The sequence below is a fragment of the Sminthopsis crassicaudata genome, chromosome 1, assembly GCF_048593235.1.
Source record: "Sminthopsis crassicaudata isolate SCR6 chromosome 1, ASM4859323v1, whole genome shotgun sequence".
Lineage (NCBI taxonomy): Eukaryota > Metazoa > Chordata > Mammalia > Dasyuromorphia > Dasyuridae > Sminthopsis > Sminthopsis crassicaudata.
In genome coordinates this window covers 25,257,767-25,276,089 of record NC_133617.1, presented here as the reverse complement: position 1 = coordinate 25,276,089, position 18,323 = coordinate 25,257,767, and the positions used below count along the sequence as shown (strand labels likewise).

General features: G+C 33.9%; 1 protein-coding gene across 3 annotated transcripts in view; it reads right to left on the bottom strand.

Annotated features, from left to right (window-relative positions):
• Nucleotides 1–18,323, bottom strand: part of MED13L (mediator complex subunit 13L) — a 338,730-nt gene that overhangs the window by 108,115 nt on the left and 212,292 nt on the right. The window lies entirely within an intron of this gene.

Genomic DNA, 18,323 nt, shown 5'->3' with positions numbered 1-18,323 from the left:
ATCACAACCTTTTTCAAAGATAAGTTTCTTATTTCTCAACTGTTTCTACTTCTGTGAAATAACTAATATGTCTGTTTTTTGTTCAAAGCATTGCTTTGTTTATGCTAAAGTTTTGGATGCCCAAATAAAGTTTCCCCAAACTGTGGTTTAGTACAGTGTTTAAAACATATAAACATACAAAACATATAATATTCTCAAGGTTGTTGATGTTTGTTGACTGATAGCAAATGGATGTTACAAATAAATATTTCTAGACTGAACTTAAAAGCAGAAAAGATTAAGGTAATCATGAAGGGCAGGGACAGTTAATTTTTTGTATCTGTATCCCCAATGCCTAACAAATTTGTAGTCGGAAATTTAAAAATACTTGTTAATTGATTGACTATTACTGGAACTGATTCAAATTTTCTTTTGGACAAGCATCCTTCCTTCCCCTGGTTTCTATAATGCTTGAGGACAATTGCTAATATATTACTTTACTACTAAGTACAATGACTAATCTGTTTATACACAGCAATGCATAACCCTTACAGTCTCATATATCAATAGTCTCCTTCCTCAGACGCTGGTTAGTCAGTAAATCTGGGCAAACTGTCCATTATAAACTGCTCTAAAAATCCTAATGTGACAAATCCATGTAACTTACTTTCAAGATGCCAAGGCAAAAATAAGATTTATAGTTATTATCAGCTATTTTTAATTCTAGAAGTGAGATCTCTACCTTGAGGTTGTTATAAGACAGACTTCTCAAATAAAGATTAATTGGTGAAATTGTCTGACATTAGGGAATACTAGTTGCCATAACATGGAACACTACATTCCACCACAGAGAACAGCAACAGGTTGGCAATCCAAATTCAATGAATATCTCACTACAAAACTGTACTTAGATGGGATTAACTGATAAGAGAAAGAATAGAAAGTAGGATCTGAGACAAAGATGAAATAAAAAATAAAAAGATTTATATTGAGGCATGAAGTCTGCAAAAACACTTGACAAGTATTATCTCATTTGATTCTCACAACAACCGTTACAAAGCTAAGTGACTTGCCCAGAGCCTATGAAATGTTTGAGGATGGATCTGAACTGAATCAGGCATTTACAGAGAAAAAGTACACAGGTAAAGGTTAAATGTAAGCTGATTACTGTGTTCTATATTCAATCTCTTTCAGATATAAGAAAAAGTATGCACAAAATTAAATCTCCTTATTCATACTTTTCTAATTACAGAGTTTGAAATCTGCCAAACCCATTCTGTGGACAAGGCTTAAGTGGTAACTAAGAAAATCCCAGTGCAAATCATGCCTCAGAGATTCAGCCACTTGACTAGGGCCCACCAATGTGCCTCTATCAGCTTCAGTTCTGCTTCTTTCAAATGACAGTGATAATGATAATATCCAACTCTAGCACCATGAGGAAGACCCACTAAGGCAACTTCTGCAGGGAGCAGTAGCTCCTGCTACCATTCTTTGAATAGAACATTAAAGACACACTGTTCATGGAAACAGATTTGTAATCACACAAATTTGCACTGATTACAGCATATATACTCAAGGGGATGAATGAGATTTAATTATAAAACGGTTGGCAGATTAATATTCGTCATGGAAAAGTCACAGATTGAGCAAGTCCAATTATCATTAACCCAAAAGAATGTAAGCTCAATGAAGGAAGGACCTACTCCATTTTATCTTTGAGAATCTGACATTTAGAACAGCATAACGAATAAGGAAGTCATGGCATAGCTGTTTGGTAATTCAAATTTAAAACTATGTAAAAATAAAAGTGTGAGAGAAAGAAGGTTATTGGCCAACTAAAACTGTAGAAAGGAAGTGAGGATATTTACCCTGGAGCAAAGATGTGAAAGCTTCAGTATTGAAAGGGAAGTCCCAGAGAAGGAAAAGCAGGCATATATTGTATAATTTAAAAAATGGAACTTGGATCAATGAGACCAAATTATGGAGGAAGAGTGGCTTCAAGAGAAAAAACAATTACTTACCAATTTGAGCACACCAAAATTGGAACCTGCTCCTATTCACGACAAGGAGTATTTGTGCAAAGGTGGGATAAGTTACTGTGCAAACACATTGTGAGTAATTTGTGGTTTAATTATCTGGACTATATAGCATCTAAAACTCCTTCCCTTCCTCCAATTCTGTGGCTTCATTTATTGCGCTAGGAAACTAGCTACTTGAAACATAAGAAAACTAAAGCCATTTTGCAAATGCAAATTTCGAGATAATAAGAGTTTTGGGGATCACGTTACAATATGAATTATAGATCTGTATTTTCTTATGCATTTTTTTTTAATGGAAAAAGATTCTAATCCAAAGAGCTGAAAATCAGTACTGGATATTAGATAGAAGCAAGACCTTTATTCCTTTCACCAATTTTTAAATTATGTTATTATATACAAAAACCAGACTATTTAAGATACACACACATACACACACACTCACATGCATGCACATACGTGGAAAAATCAGGATTGTGACACACTTACAAAACTAACTAAGGTGGGGTCCATTTAACTGTAGGTTTGGGTGAGGATGCTGAATATATTCTGATTTAATGCAGTAAGGGATGTTTGGCTTCTAAATAACAAGGCAGGTGAATCAATACCTGAGGTCAAAAAGCATCTCATCATACCTCCTGTCACAGCAGCTAGGAAAAAAAAAAGTCCAATGTGTCTTCTGGAACATTTTTCTATTTCCCTGATGGAGGTCCATCATAAAAGTATCACCATCATTTTGGAATAAGGAATAACTGATAGTTTGCCTTTATTTTTCAACTGCTTTCCCAGAAATTAGCAGCCACACTAGTTAAATCTGATTGTACACTGGCATTATGGCCACTGTAATTACAAACAATAACATACATCTTTTTAGGGATACTAGGTGACACAATGGATAAAGCACCAGATTTGGCATCAGCAAGACTCACCCTCAAAAGTTCTATCTGCCCTCAGACACTGATTAGCTGTGTGATTCTAACAAATCACCCAATCCTGTCTGTTTCCTCATCTATAAAATGGAGAAGGAATATCTTTAATCACAAAAGGGGTCATATAGAGTCAAATATGATAAAATGCCTCAACAACAGCAAGACAGTATTGCAATTATTGTCCCATCTTAAAAATGAAGAAACTGAGAGGTTAAAAACTGGGACTTGATAAAGATCACAGCATTATTAAGAGATGAAGCTGAGGCCAAAACAGAGGCGCACTGACTCTAGTCCTAGCTTTCCTACTATAGACACTCAATAACTCACTATGACATGCAAGCTCATAGGCAGTCTTCAAAAAATATACTATTGTACTAAATGTAACTGCTCTCTATAATCTGCTATGTATAGGGTACATATTCTCTTAAAAGAAAAAAAGGGAAAAACAAAACCCAGCCTCTTCAAACTCAAAAATTCATAGGATTTCAACTCAGAAGTGTGTAAAAGTCAATTTATAATAACTGTTGATAAAGTTGTGATTCAGTCATTTAATATAATACTATTTTGCTATGATCAACATTTTAACATTAGGTATATTAATAGAAAACGGCAGCTAGATGGTGAAGGGAGAGAGCACCAGGGGAATTCCACCCTCATCTGTAAACCAAGCTGGAGAAAGAATTAGCAAACCACTCCAGTGTCTTGACCAAGAAAGCCACCAGCACAGTCACAAAGAATCAAATACGATGAAACAACTGAACAAAATGACATAAAGCTATATCAATAAGAGCTCTTTACATTTATCTCCACTTTACACAATGAGGAACCATGGCTCAGCGAAGTCCGGCTTTGACAGCCAGCTTCCTCTGACTTGTGCTACAACAGTCCAAGCTAGTCCACAGAACAAGCAACGTCTCCACCCTCCGTATCACTCTTTCACACAGAGAAAGTAAGCAAGAGCTCAAGGTTCTGGCATCTCTCCAAAAATCACCAAAGAAACCTTTCCTTAGTGCTTTTTTCAAAGGCCCCAGAGTTATACTGTCTTGTATAAAAAGAGAGGTTGATGATATAGGAATAACTCAAAATTCAATCCTTTCTCAACACTTTAAAATCACCTTTATATCAAAATGCTCTGAATTCTAATCAGATGAACCTACTCACTGGTGTTTTTAAAGACTTGAGGGCACATTGTATGTTCTAAATTCAGCAGAAAAGCTAAGTCTCATTCAGTTTCTCCTTTATATTCTACTACTGCTTGACACATTTAATTTCTAGCTGATGACAGCTTACTTTCAATACTGAAAGCAGATCTGAAATTTCTACCTGTAAATGTTACATGAAACCAAATGAATTACTGTGAGTGATTTTTAAAAAGGGCAGGGGGAGGAATTCTTTAAAAAGGTGAAAGACAAGAACTCTTCTAATGACTATTTCTCAACATTCACTATAAATACTTTCTCACAATAAGGTGTGGAGAGTAATACAGTGAATGGATATGTAGTTGGCTTAAGCCAACTCATTTAAAAATTTTAAAAAATTGATAATTCTTTTAAAATTCTGATTATAAACAGTTGTAACACATCTCTTTTTATGGTAACAAAGAATTGAAAAATGAATAGATGTCCATCAATTGGGGAATAGCTGAGTAAACTGTGATGGAATATTATTGTTCTATAAAAAATGAACAATCTGATTTTAGAAAACCCTAGAAAGATTTACATGAATTGATGCGGAGAGAAACAAGCAGAACCAGGAATACAATTAACACAATAACAGCAAGAATGTGTGATGATCAATCATGAAAGACTTGATTCTTCTCGGTGGTTCAGTGATCCAAAGCAATCAATCTCACAGGAAAAATGCCATCTGAATCCAAAAAAAAAAAAAGAATCAAGGAAACTGAATGTGAATCAACACATGCTATGTTCACTTCTGTTTTCAGTTTTTTCCCCCACCTCTCCCATGGTTCTTCCCCATTGTTCTGATTTTTCTCTCTCAACATGATTCATATAGCACAGTGCATTGAAAATTAATTAATTATTTAAAAGAACAGTTGCAACTCTAGGAGAGAATCTGGAATTAAATGAAAAATCTTTGACTTAAAAATATAGTCTAATATTCCACAGCACAGAAAGGACCAGACCACTTGGCAGAGTAATCATTTCTCCTTAGGGTCTTTGTTGTTTAAAAACAAACAAACAAACAAACAAACAAAAACCTGCTATAATTTTCCCTTAAAGACATCATAGAGATTTACAAACAGCTTTTCAGGGGAGAGGAGGAAAGAATAGTCCTGAACAACATCTCTTCCTTTCAAAGATTAATCTAACATTTTTCAAAAGACTTTCACTTCTCATTCAGGCTGAATAGTCGTGTGGGAGCTCACTCCCAGGACTACTTCCACTCATTTCCAGTTTCACCAAGCAACATGTCCCTCTCCCACCCCTCCCAGGGGTTCATTATATTAATACCAAACTTATTATGGAATGAGATTGGGTTAGCCCCCTTTGGCTTAAAACTAGATACCGAATTAATTTATCAACCTTAGACTTCTGGGGAACTAGACATGCTCAAACACACTGCAACCTAAATATTTTAAGAGAATCAACAGCTGGCTACTTCACTATTTACTCTTATATATTCAGGTACTTGTTCTGAAAGCAACACAGAGATGAAAATATAGAAACTTTGCCTCTTTGGTAAAGATCTAGAACCAATAAGTGGAAGTAACAAAAGCATGAACAAATCCAAATTTAAAAAAAAAAATTAATAATCAGAGCAATACAAAAGGATAATGGGCAACTTGTAGAGAAGATTCTTTTTTCAGGAATGATTTCGATCACACAGCCAATAAATGATGACTTTCAATTAAATGAATCTATGTACACCTAAAATCTCTGGTTATTCCATCTTTCCTACCTAGTTTAGATATAATCATGTGATTGTGACTATGACAAATTTTTTTATACAAGAAGAAAGCTAGTTTTTTAAGACCTGAAACTTGACAAGTTTCAAGTTCAAAGCTGAGACTATTCAAATATCAAATATCAGGAGACCACTCAAATTATGTTGTATTATAAGGTGATTCACAGTGATTGAAAAAGTTTTCAATAAACAAATCATAGTTATGCCATCTAAAAGAGATTTTTTTAATACCACATCAAGTGATTATTTTATCATTTTATTCCAACATAACTTAAAAAACAGTCAAGTGTCATTATGAATTTGCTATTTTTCTAGTAAGTAACACGATTTAATATGAAAGATGAGTCTCTGAAATGCAGAAGGTTATTATCTTGGATCTCTAAATCAAATCCGCCACTCTCCAATGTTATAGTAATTCAGCATTCATGTCACTTTTGAGAATGACTTCTTAAACTTAAATAATTAACTAGCAAAAGAATCTTATGTCTTCCATACCTTATTGGTTTCAATAAGGATAAAATCTTATTTAAAAAAGCTAAGGTTGCTTCTTATTCTAAGTTCAAATTATTCTGGAAGTCCTATTCCTATTGTCTGTTTGAAGGACAAAAAGATCTCCTCGTCTCTCTACCATTTTAAATATGCATTCTTCTGCATAACAGAACACAACCAGGCTACCTCCATTCTGTCCTTCTAATTTATCAGTTTTAGCAAGGCTGTCTGTGGCTGGCTGATTTTGTTAGTTACTCAATTACAGAATTGATCTTTTTAATTTGATGCTGCCACATCTCCTCTAACTCCAATCAGAACTAATTTTTCCCCCCCCTCCCAGGAAATTTGGAAGAAGAAAACATAATACAAAGAAGGATGTACTGGATTCCAGTTAAGTGGAGAGACAGAAACAATATCAAAATTTCCTGGATTTTCTAGAAGGGAAAAAGGGAAAAGGGAAAAAAGAAGAGGAGAGGAAAAGGAAAAGGAAAAGACAAGGAACTAGCTCTAGAGTCAAAAGACCTAGGTTCCTGCTCCACTTTTGACACTTACTCCTCATGATCCTAGGCAAGCAAATCATTTAACTTTCCTGTATTTTAATTTCCTCATCTGTAAAAAACTGATCTAGGGCTGGGAGAGCCCTTTCAGGTACATAGCTAGGATCCCAGAAGTTTCAGTATCTGCAATATTATCATAATCAAAAGGATTATATTTCTTTGTCCATAAAATGTCAAATTAGAAGTAATGTTATTTGTTCAGTCATTCCAATTGTGTTGGTCTCTTTGTGACTCCAATTGGATTTTTCTTGACAAAGATACTGGAATGATCTTTTTGTTTTGTTTTGTTTTCAAGCAGTTAGTAGAAGTTGAAAAAAGATCTAGTCCATCTTGACATCAGGATAAAATCTTTAAGAAGTGCCTTACCTCTGTAATAAAAAATTAAAAAAAAAAAAAAAAAGGAGCTCTTTCCCCAGATGTCTTTAAGCCAAAGCTGGATGACCACTTAAGGGGAATTAATTTTCAAGTGTAAGTTGCACCAGACTGCTGCTGAGGTCTCTTTTAACTCTGAAATTCTTTTCATTTAAAATTCTCTTCTTTAAAGGGATTAAAAATCTGAATGGGCATTAATAATCCAAAATGCTTAATTTCACAGCTAGTTAAGACTTTATTATTGAAAGCTAAAACACTATTATTACCCGAAGCTTCTGAGTAGACTCAAATCTTTATATCACAAAACAGCTCATTATCCTATTGGACTGAATTTACAATAAATGTTCAATGTTTGCAAGATCTGTAAATTCTTGAGTGCAGTTTGCAGGCACCAAGGAATCGCCTATGTTACTCCATTTAATCCCTAGAGATTCCCAACGACTCCAACTTAACCAATGTTCTTCAAGTTATTATGGCCTGAAAAAATTACTTGTCCTGTGACAATCTGGTAATCTGGTAATGAGTATTTCTAAACCTAGGTTGATCATCGGGCAACAGACATACAATCTATCACCATCAGGCCTATTCTCAAAAGTTTTCAGAGCTTTCACCCCATAAACATGAGACTTTGATTTGTAAGGAGAAAATAATGGATGGAGAATATCTGAGCAAATTTTAGTTATTTACAATAATGAAAAATAAATAATGAATATAATAAAAATCCAAACACAGGTTTCTTGAGGTGTTTAGGCTGCCAAAGAATGAAGAGAAAACGAAACATTTTTTCATTCCTTTTTTTTTTTGGGGGGGGGGTTCCTACCTTTCCACTAGATTCCTCAGCTATGATCTCACCCCGAAACTTCTCAGAGCTGGAGGTCCTGGCACCCCCATTTTGGAAAAAGGCTCTGGTTAGGTAGCCTTTATTCCCCTCTGAGTTCTACTTCTGACTTGGGTGACTTTAACACTATGCTGCCACATTGGTACTCTCTCCCTTCTCCATTCCTTTTCAGTTGCCTTCCCTCCTTAAAATGTAAGCTTTTTGAGGGTAGGAACTATCTTATCTTTTGCTTGTTCTTATAACCTCAAAGCTTAGCAATGGCACATGTTGTGACTCAGTTGTTTCAAATTCTTCATGATCTCATTTGGGATTTTCTTGGCAAAGATACTGCAGTGGTTTGTTTTTTCCTTCTTCAGCTCATTTTACAGATAAGGACACTGAGGCAAACAGAGTGAAGTGACTTCCTCAGGGTCACATAGCTACTACATGTCTGAAGCCACATCTGAATCCAAGAAGAAGAGTCTTCCTGATTCTTGTTCCAGGGCTGCCCCTTAGCAGCCCAATACAAAGTAAGTGTTTAATAAGTGCATGTTGCCTTGACTTGTCCATAAATATTGGAAAAGAAAAAGATATGATTAAAAATTCATCTAATTTATTTTTGTGCATGAGTTTTCCAGATATTTGTCAGAACGCTATTCAAAACAAACTCATTCTAAATCTGAGAGCTTATCAACAATGTATAGAACATATTTTTTTTATTTCATAATGTGGCTTACACAGCACCATCTACTACCAATTAGATATTAATTTCATGAGAAATATTCTGAATGAACTATTTTAGAAGTTTCTTAAAGTGAATTGTTTCTATTTAGGGAGGTAGGTCACAAAATATCATCATTGATCATTCATTCTGTCTGTGATTTCACTCAATCATCCACTTGGAGATGGGAAAGGCCTCAGAGGTCAAAGAGTCCAACCCCATTCCTTGACAGATAAGGAAGGAAAAGAGGGCTAAATGGATCAAGTGACTAGATCAAGTTCCCAGGGTTCTAAGATGGGACTCTCAGGAGTAAAGCTTATGAGGAAAACAAGAACAGCTTTGGTAAAGGTCTAGTCAGCTGCTTTGGGTGAGCTGCCTATAAATACCGGCAGCACTACTTTGAGAAAGCAGTTTCTTTGTTTGAATGCATATTCTGATGCTCCATTAATAAGTTGTGATTTTAGAAAAGTATAAGCAAGCAATGGGGCAAGTTAGAGGATGGAATGCTGGCTCTGGAGTCAGATAGACCTGATATTTCCTTACTGTGTGGCCTTGAGTAAGTCACTGATCATCCTGAAGCCTTAGTTTCCTCATCTGTCAAAGGAGGAAATTGGCCCCAGTGGCCCCTTCCAATTTTACATCTATAATCCTATGAAAACATGACCACAGATCTTAATGCATATCAAGCATAAGTGCCCCAGACTGTATCTCCATCAGTGTTAAGCATTATGCTTGACCCATTGTATGTGCTCAAAAATTCCTAGATGAACTGAAAATGGCTCCAAGGTTCTTTGATCTTCAAGTACAGAACAAAGACCTTCAAACCTGTGCCTATTTAATATGAATAAAGTCATTTTAGTGCCAGAATTCAAACTCTCATTGATATCAGCCACTTGTGTTACCAAACGAATACGGAGGTCCCATCTCAATCTGAAATTCTTTCATTTTGATTAGGTTAGTAAATATTGCAAAAAAAAAAAATCTGAATATTCTCGCAAAAATCCATCTAAATTATTCCTTGGTTTAAAAATGTTCAAGTTTATGTTTGTGAAAATATTGCAAAATAAAGACACTACTCAACTAACTCCAACAACTTGAAAAAATGTTTTATAATGAAATATGGCAGCACTGGCTAATGCAATCAACTTTTGTCACCTTAGCTTTTGTCAACAATGATGCTATGAGTATTCCCTCAAGTCTAGAGGTAAAAGCATTTCTCATGTTGCTTACAATGGACATCTTTCACAACTGTGACCCATCATCCATTGGAACATAAAATTAGCTTTGAGTTAAAGTGCTTAAAGTGTGGAGAGGGATATCACTGGAACAAACAACATCAGTAAAGAGGGCAGAGTCCAAAGGAACATGAAAGGTTCAGTATCAAGGAATGGAGTTTTTGATTTGCTAAGGACCAGAGAGATCTGAGACCCCAAAAAGGCAAAAAACTTTGCCTAGAGCTGCACTAGGAGTAAGTAGCAAAGCAAAGAAACAGAAAAATGATATCAACAGATGGAAGGGTAAGCAGAGTTGGGGGCTGGAAGTCTGGCTCTATGACAGGCTCCCTGTGGAATGCTGGGGAAGTCAGTTAACCTCTGACCCTGATCTGCTCCTCCTATGTTGGAAAAGGTGATCTTTAATGTCCGTAGCAATTTAACAAAGTCAATATGATATTAAGAACAGCAAAGCATTTTTTTCAGCTATGGAATTCTTTAAATTCAGAATTTACAAAAGAAAGACGTACTGATATGGTGGGAGTAAGAGCTGGGGTATGGTAATGGGAATGAGGTTCAAATGACAATTCCTTTCCTTTAAGCTTCCCTTAAGATGGACAGATACAGACAGTTCCCTTTTAAATCCAGGATTCTTTGAGTTCTCTGACCCTCACATTTCTGCTACATTCGTACAAGAAATACACTTTTCTGCAGTTACATTAATTAAATATTAAGCTCTGGAAGTAAAATTCAACAGAAGGATGACATTTTGTCCCAATACTATGGTTTTAGTGTCGAATTTTCAATTTTTGATGCGTCTCAAAAACAGATCCTTTGAAAAGTGCTGTGAGAATATTATGGCAAGTAATATTACAGTGCCTAAGAAAATGCTAAGAAACTAAAAAGACCTCCAACTACTTATAAATGACCTATGTAAATTCATTACTGATACAGTAAGTGACTACACTCATTGGCAGACATTTCAAAGACTAGTACTCACGAATCTAATTAGCAGCACAGCAGGGCTTTAGTTTATCCTTTCATACGGTGCCAAAGAATGAATGTATAACAGGGGGCCAAACGAGGAGGAGAAGGGGTGCATGGTGGGAACACAAACATTATGGAGATTTCACTGATAATTGACCAAAGTCTTCATAAAGGCAAGCATTCATTTAATTCTAAATATTTGTCATAAACTACCTTTAAAAAGAAATCATGGCTAATATCCATAGAAGTGAATGAGGTTTTGTCCCAAGGAAAACTTTTCTTTACTATTACTGATTTAATTCAATATCCAAACACATCTGTGAACTCATCAATGTGGGTGTCACTGTCTTCTCATAACTTCACACAGAACTCACTCAAGCTGACCAGCACCCTTGTCACTTTCTTCTGGCACAGCAAGGGTATCAATGGACTAATCACCCATCACTTTTCCTTTGCTTTCACCATAGGCACAGGGGAGCAAAGCATTTTTTTTTCCCCCAATCACAGGTATTTCTTGGACAATACCTTTTGCTCCAGTTTTCCTTTATAATTATTTAATGGGAAATGTGCTATTCTCTGGTCATACCCACTTAATCATCTCCGATGAATGAACCTCATTCTCAATTCTTTATAGACCATAGTTCTTCATGATACCATCAATAAATATTAGTCCTAAAAAAGATGGGTCTTTGCACTTGGGAAAAATTTGTATCATTCAAGTTACTTTAATTTTTCAGAAGTGCTCTGGTCTGTTTTCCTCCCATTCAGTTCTTTCCCCCCCTCCCCCACTCAGTTCTAAATATAATTCATTGCCAATATATGTTATTAGAGACTAACACTATATCTATTTCTATACATTTAAATACATCACATCTATGCATACACACACACACACACACACACACACACACGGGCAAATAAGGTTTTTTTTTTTATTTTTAGGTTTTAGAAACATATATATATATCAGTATTAGTTCCTTCCTTCCCAAAATCTCCCCAATATTTTTATATTAAAATTCTCACAATAAATACATACAGTCTAGCAAAACAAATCCCTCTATTGGCTATGTGCAAATATGCATGTTTCAAACTGGATAGTTAAGTCTATCTCTATAGCAAGAGATAAAGAGCATAATTCATCTTCAGGCCTCTGGACTTGTGGTTTCTGCTTGCATTAGAATCCTAAAATCTTTCAAAGTTGTTGACATAATGTTATTGTGTAAACTTCTGCTCACTTCATTCTATAGAAGGTCAGAAAGGACTACCCAGTTAAAAAACTGAAACTGTATATTCTGTCATTTTTTATGACACAATAATGGTCCATTACATTCATCATTCATTTGCAACAATTATTTTTAACCATTTACCAGGTGGCAGATAGAGCCTTAATTCCCAGTTCTTGGGCTACCTCACACATAAAAAAAAAGGCTGTAATTCTTGTTGAGTCTATGAAATCATTCACTCCTCTGTGTGTGTGTTTGTCTGTCTGTCTCTCTCTAATTACTGATTCAAAGAGTATATAAAATTAATTTCGTACTTAGTAGTCACGAATTAATCCAAACAGCTTCCATGAACAGGTAAACCAATTTACATGCCAAATTGCCTGTTTTCTCACAGTCCTTCCAATATTTGTCACTTTCCACTTTTGACATCTTTGCTGATTTAAGAAGCGTGACGTGGAACTGTGTAATTGTTTTTACACAGTATTTATCTCATTATTAATGATTCAGACCATTTTTTTTCAAATGATGGTTGATAGTTTGAGATTTGCTGTAGAAGGATTTTAGACTTCTGAATTAATTCCTACTAAATAGGAATTAAATCCAACTAAATATGAAATACTTCTGATGAGCAAGCTTTAAAATTTGTCTTTCCATCTCCATATTAGAGTGGACAATAGACATTCTTCATTTACCAAGTTTTTTCCTGAGGAGAGAGCTAGTCCAAACTCTTGAGTGATTATAGGTCTTGTTCATGTAAGTCATGTTTCTCTATATTCCAGGTCATATATATACATAATCAACAAAATGGCACTTGCCACATGGAGGACCTAGAGTAGGAATCCCTCCCTGATGTAACCCTTCACAAGTTTGTTTCTATAGAAAATACTTCTGGTGAGTGTGTCTCCCTCTTTTATTTCTTGTCTGATATCAGTAAAATATAAGATCATTAAACAAAGTTAATATTGTCATACCTTCAAAGGAATCACATCTATATTTATGAGAGACATCTTGTCAAAGCATTATCTTTAAGGCAGCATTTTGTTCTACCAAATTGAACACTTTTTATAGTCAATCATTAAGCACTTCTTTCTTTACATCTTGAAATTAATTTGTGATAGGAAAATACTTGTAGAAGCCTGCTTAATTCAAATCTTTCTAATATTTTCATCAAAAATGGCCTTGATAAATGTGGAGATTATTTTCATAATAATTTAGATAGATAAGAACATAGATACACAGATCTAAGAGAATAAAATCATTTCCTGTGCTTTTGATATCTTTAACCTATTTCAGATACCTTGAAAAGTAGTCTCTTTGTGTGATCAAAACTGTCATTTCCAATACTATCAATGTCACTTTCTCTTTGGTTCATTTCTACTCCCTTTCCTATCTCTCTAGGACTGTAATGCTAGAGTACAGCTTTTGTGGGTCTACCATGCTTGATAGTGTAAAGAGTTTGCTGTAAAATATTTTTACAGAAATTTTCCCACTTTCATCTTGTTACTGTTTTTATTATCCAATGCTCTGAGAATGCTTTGCTCAATTGAGTTTCTTGTCAAACTTTCTTTAAGCTGGTTTAAATTTCTCCTTTTCATCTATATCATGATGTAATAGTTATCATCTTCCAACATAAATTTTTTCTTCTTTATAAAGCAACTTACATTATAAAATGGTAATTCTCTTGACTATCATATCTTCTCCAGATAGCAAATAATTTAACTGTTTGCTACTACTTAAAACAGTTTTTATGTTCTTTTGTTTTCTAAATAATAGTTAATATTTAAATAATGGTGCTTTACAGAGCATTTTACAAATAATCTCACTCGATCCTCTCCACAACTCTAAGAAGAAAGTGACAATATCACCCCATTTTATACATGAAGAATTTGAAGCAGTACAGTTATATGACTCTCCCAGGGTCATATAGCCATCAAATGTCAGGATTTAAATTAAGGACTTCTTGACTCTAGGTCTAGTACTCTTAATAATATCAGAAACAATATGGGAATTGGGTTGTTTTTAAGTACAAAAACAAAAGTAGGTGAACTATAATTAAAGCAATTTTGTCCAAGATATATAGACATGACACTTTTGTGTAGATTTTCAGCCCCACCAATATGCTGGGATCTGTATTTCTCCTTAACGCCAAAATTTTCCATTCTCACTTATGTCCAATCAAGTTGCTAAAATATATAGGTTGATTTAATTTTTAGGGTTTTTATTCCTTCACACATCAGCAAGAGATATTGGTTAACAAACATGAATTTATTTTTAGGTAAGTCTTTCTACAAATGTTTCTCCTGAGCATTATGATCAAATATTCCATGAAATGTTGTTTCTTGTTGCCTTTGGATATAATATAAACATAATAATAGCAAGCATAATAAAAACAATTCTATATCTCCAAAAAGAACCTGTGAGACAGTCTACTACATACCAACAATTTCCTTTTAGTCTTCTACTATGGTTTTTAGATATTGATATTGAAATATTCAAAAAATAGCAAGACTAATAAAATTTAATTCCTTCAATAGTCTATGACTACTGAAGCACCTTCTGCCCCCTTTTTCATTATGCATTTCCAAGGTCACAGAAGACAGAGAAGGCACTAATAAGACTTTTTTGTTATTTTTCTTTATTTCATGAGTTTCCATCTACCACTAGCCTTTCCAGTGCAATAGATTGTGGAGCTTATGTTTTGCTAGGATGGATTTAAAACAGATGATTCTTCCATTGCTCAATAAAGCATCCAAAAAGGCCTTAATGGGATTTAACACCAAACTCAAATCAAAACCAGTGATTTAATCATTGACAAATATTTAGGAATATTGTACTATGCATTAGAACCGGATAAAATATATATACACACACACATATATACACACACATACATACATACATGCCTATATATAACAGCTTATTCAAGTTTCTAATTTTTAACTTCCTTTTTTTCATATTCTCTCTCCAAAGTTATTAATGGTGATTAAATAACTCTTCCATTATAAAAACATTATCATTATGACACAGTAATAGAATTGCAAACAGTGACATCTAAAATTATACAAATCTTGTACTGATTCTGTGTACAGTTGACATAGATGCATATGTTACTTTTCCTTGAGACTGTTTTTCTTTGTATCCTAGAACAGTGCCTGGCTCAAAGTAGGTATATACTAAATTCTGAATTGATTCATACAAAGTATGAATTCATACGATTCATATGATTCATACATAGTTTTCCTAATGTTTCTGTCTTCTCTACTTAGAAAGGATTCTTCTTTCAATCATTTTGCTTTGGGTCCCAGATTGTCTGATGCATTAGAGCAAGAAAAACATGAGGTGGAAAAAAGTCACAATTATTTGAAGGAAACACTATTTTTGTCGCATTTCACAATGAGGGAAAGCATGAAGAATGGCAAGGTAAAAAAGATATGCATAATTTATTTTATCTACTTCTAATCAGAATAATCTTCTTTAAAACTTGTTTACCTAGAAGTGGATGCAATAATATACAGGGTATTTGTTGTGGCAACATTCCTCCATGGAACACACTCAAATGACACTTCCTGAGGATTCAGGAAATGTTTTCTAAAGATGAGACCAAATCACCAATGGGCAAAGAAGCTTTTATGTGCATTAGTGGATTTGTGAATAGCATAACACCACAATTTCTTCCTTCACTTAATAGTCTAACTTGCTTGAAAAATGGCCAATTGGATACTCATTACTCATACCTCATCCACAGCTCCCAACTATAGCTGAGTTATTAACTGATACATCATTGCTCACAACTTCCTAATATACAGAAAATACCCAGAAGATATTTTAGCATCAATAATAACATCATATTTTTATGAGAATCATAATACCTGAAAAGCAGACAAATTTATGTGTGTCCCTAAAAACTAAATCTGAGAAAATTCTAGATAAGGGAATCAATTTCAGGGAAGTTGTATCAGTTAATATGCTATTTCACAAATTATTGCTCATAATATAAAATGATTTTGTTTAAATGACAATATCAAAAATTCTGAAAAAGTAAAAGTTAAAGTGATATATGATACTGTCTTTGAATTATGTTCCTATCCTTAAGAATGTTTTTTAATTTAAAATGTTCCAGTAGAGCTAAAACTTATCTTGTGAAGTAATAAATCTAGGTTTATTCATATTTTTCCTGCTTCACCAGATTGTCAATGGGGGCCAGGACACAAAAAAATACGAAAACCCCTGTAACAGATGAACTATATCAGCTCTAAAAATAAGGGGATAAATTATGCTAACAAGTCCAGCATTCCATTTTCAGTTCAGTAGCCTACAAATAAAGAATCAAAATTGGCTAGTAGTAAGTATTCTATACTTCTAAATATATACAATAAGGGAAGTCAACCAATTAAAATAAGCAGGAGAGTTAATGATTGAAAGCTTAGGAATGATTAACTCATCCATTCCTCTATAAACCTGAATTATTTCTTTTAAAAAATACAAAGGTGTGGTAATAGTAAAGGCAGGATTTACTTTATATAAAGTGTGATTAATTGCCTCTTAATATGCAGGATAGTCCAGGTTATTAGGTTTTTAAGCTTAAGAACATGGTCCCTTTCGTCCCTGGTGATCTATCTCTGGGATCAAGTGACATCAGCTTCCTTGTTGTCCTCCCATAAGGTTCTCAATCTTCTCTATCTTTACTTGTTCCACAAAGGTTACATTTTTTTGCTTTAAAGAGACAAATTTTGCAGACATGATATAATTACAAAATATTAAAAAGATAGTGTTAAATAAAATAACATTTACATGATAAATGGATGAACTGATTAGCGAATGATTATTTCAATAATCATACCACAATAATCAATATTTCATACCACCTTCTTTGAGCTAAATCTATACTAAAAAATTAAACCAGAATCCTTTTTCTCCCTGAACAAGACTACAAAAAGTAATTCCAAACTGACAACTGTTTAAGGCAACAATTGTTAGTCAACACAAAACAACTTTTTTTAGAGCCAAAATAAAAGATAGAGATTATAAATTTTATGATGCAAGTAATGATCCTAACATTTCAAGTTTAATATAAAGAAAATAAATTCATTTTTTAGCGTTAGAACCAATCACTAATTATAATACCTTCTAAATTGTACACTAAACATGTTTTTCAGGAGATATTTTTTAAATACATACGGTTTTTAAAGGTTTTAAAAATATGGCATTTCCAAAAAGAAAATCTTTATTCTACAAAGAAATGAAAGAATAGATGTTTAAATATCTCTTAGGATTTCCTCAAGTCTTTTTTTTTTTTTTTTTTTTTTTTTTTAAGATAATGAAAACTAATGTCAGGAAAGAAATAATTACAAAAATACTTATTATCATTGTTTTTATGTCATTTTTATACCTATAAAAGGTAATTCTACTCTTTTCTAAACTATTCTATACTGTTTTGGTTTTTTTGTTGTTGTTGTTGTTAAAATATTATCCCTGTAAAAACATGATAATTATTTCAAGTAAGAATTCTTGGGGGCAGCTAGGTGGCACAGTGGATGGAGCACCAGCCCTGAATTCAGGAGGACACGAGTTCAAATCTGGTCTCAGACACTTAACACTTCCCGGCTGTGTGACCCTGGGCAAGTCACTTAACCCCAGCCTCCAAAAAAAAAAAAAAAAAAAAAAAAAAAGAATTATTTTAGTGCTTGAAATGCCATACATTGGAAAACCTTTACATAACTAATATTATTCAACATTAGAATTCTATCTTAACAAGCCAAAGGATGATGCCTCTTTCACCAACATGCTCATTGGCACTATTTGACATTTTTTAAGTAAAAGTATAACACAAAGAAAGCAGAGTATTCACCTAGTTATTGGTCATTTGCCAATAATATGTTTACATTCTACCCCAATTTCTTCTTTCATATATTTCCAAATATCTTCCCAGTCTGAACAAGGATAAAGGGCTCCATTAAATAGGTTTTTCAGAGGAGAGCAGTTGCCCCTTGTCAATTACAAGGCAGAAGAGGAGTTCTTCCTTGTTTATAGTAGGTACTAAATAGTTCTCTTTTAAGCATAAATTCTGTGACTCAGTA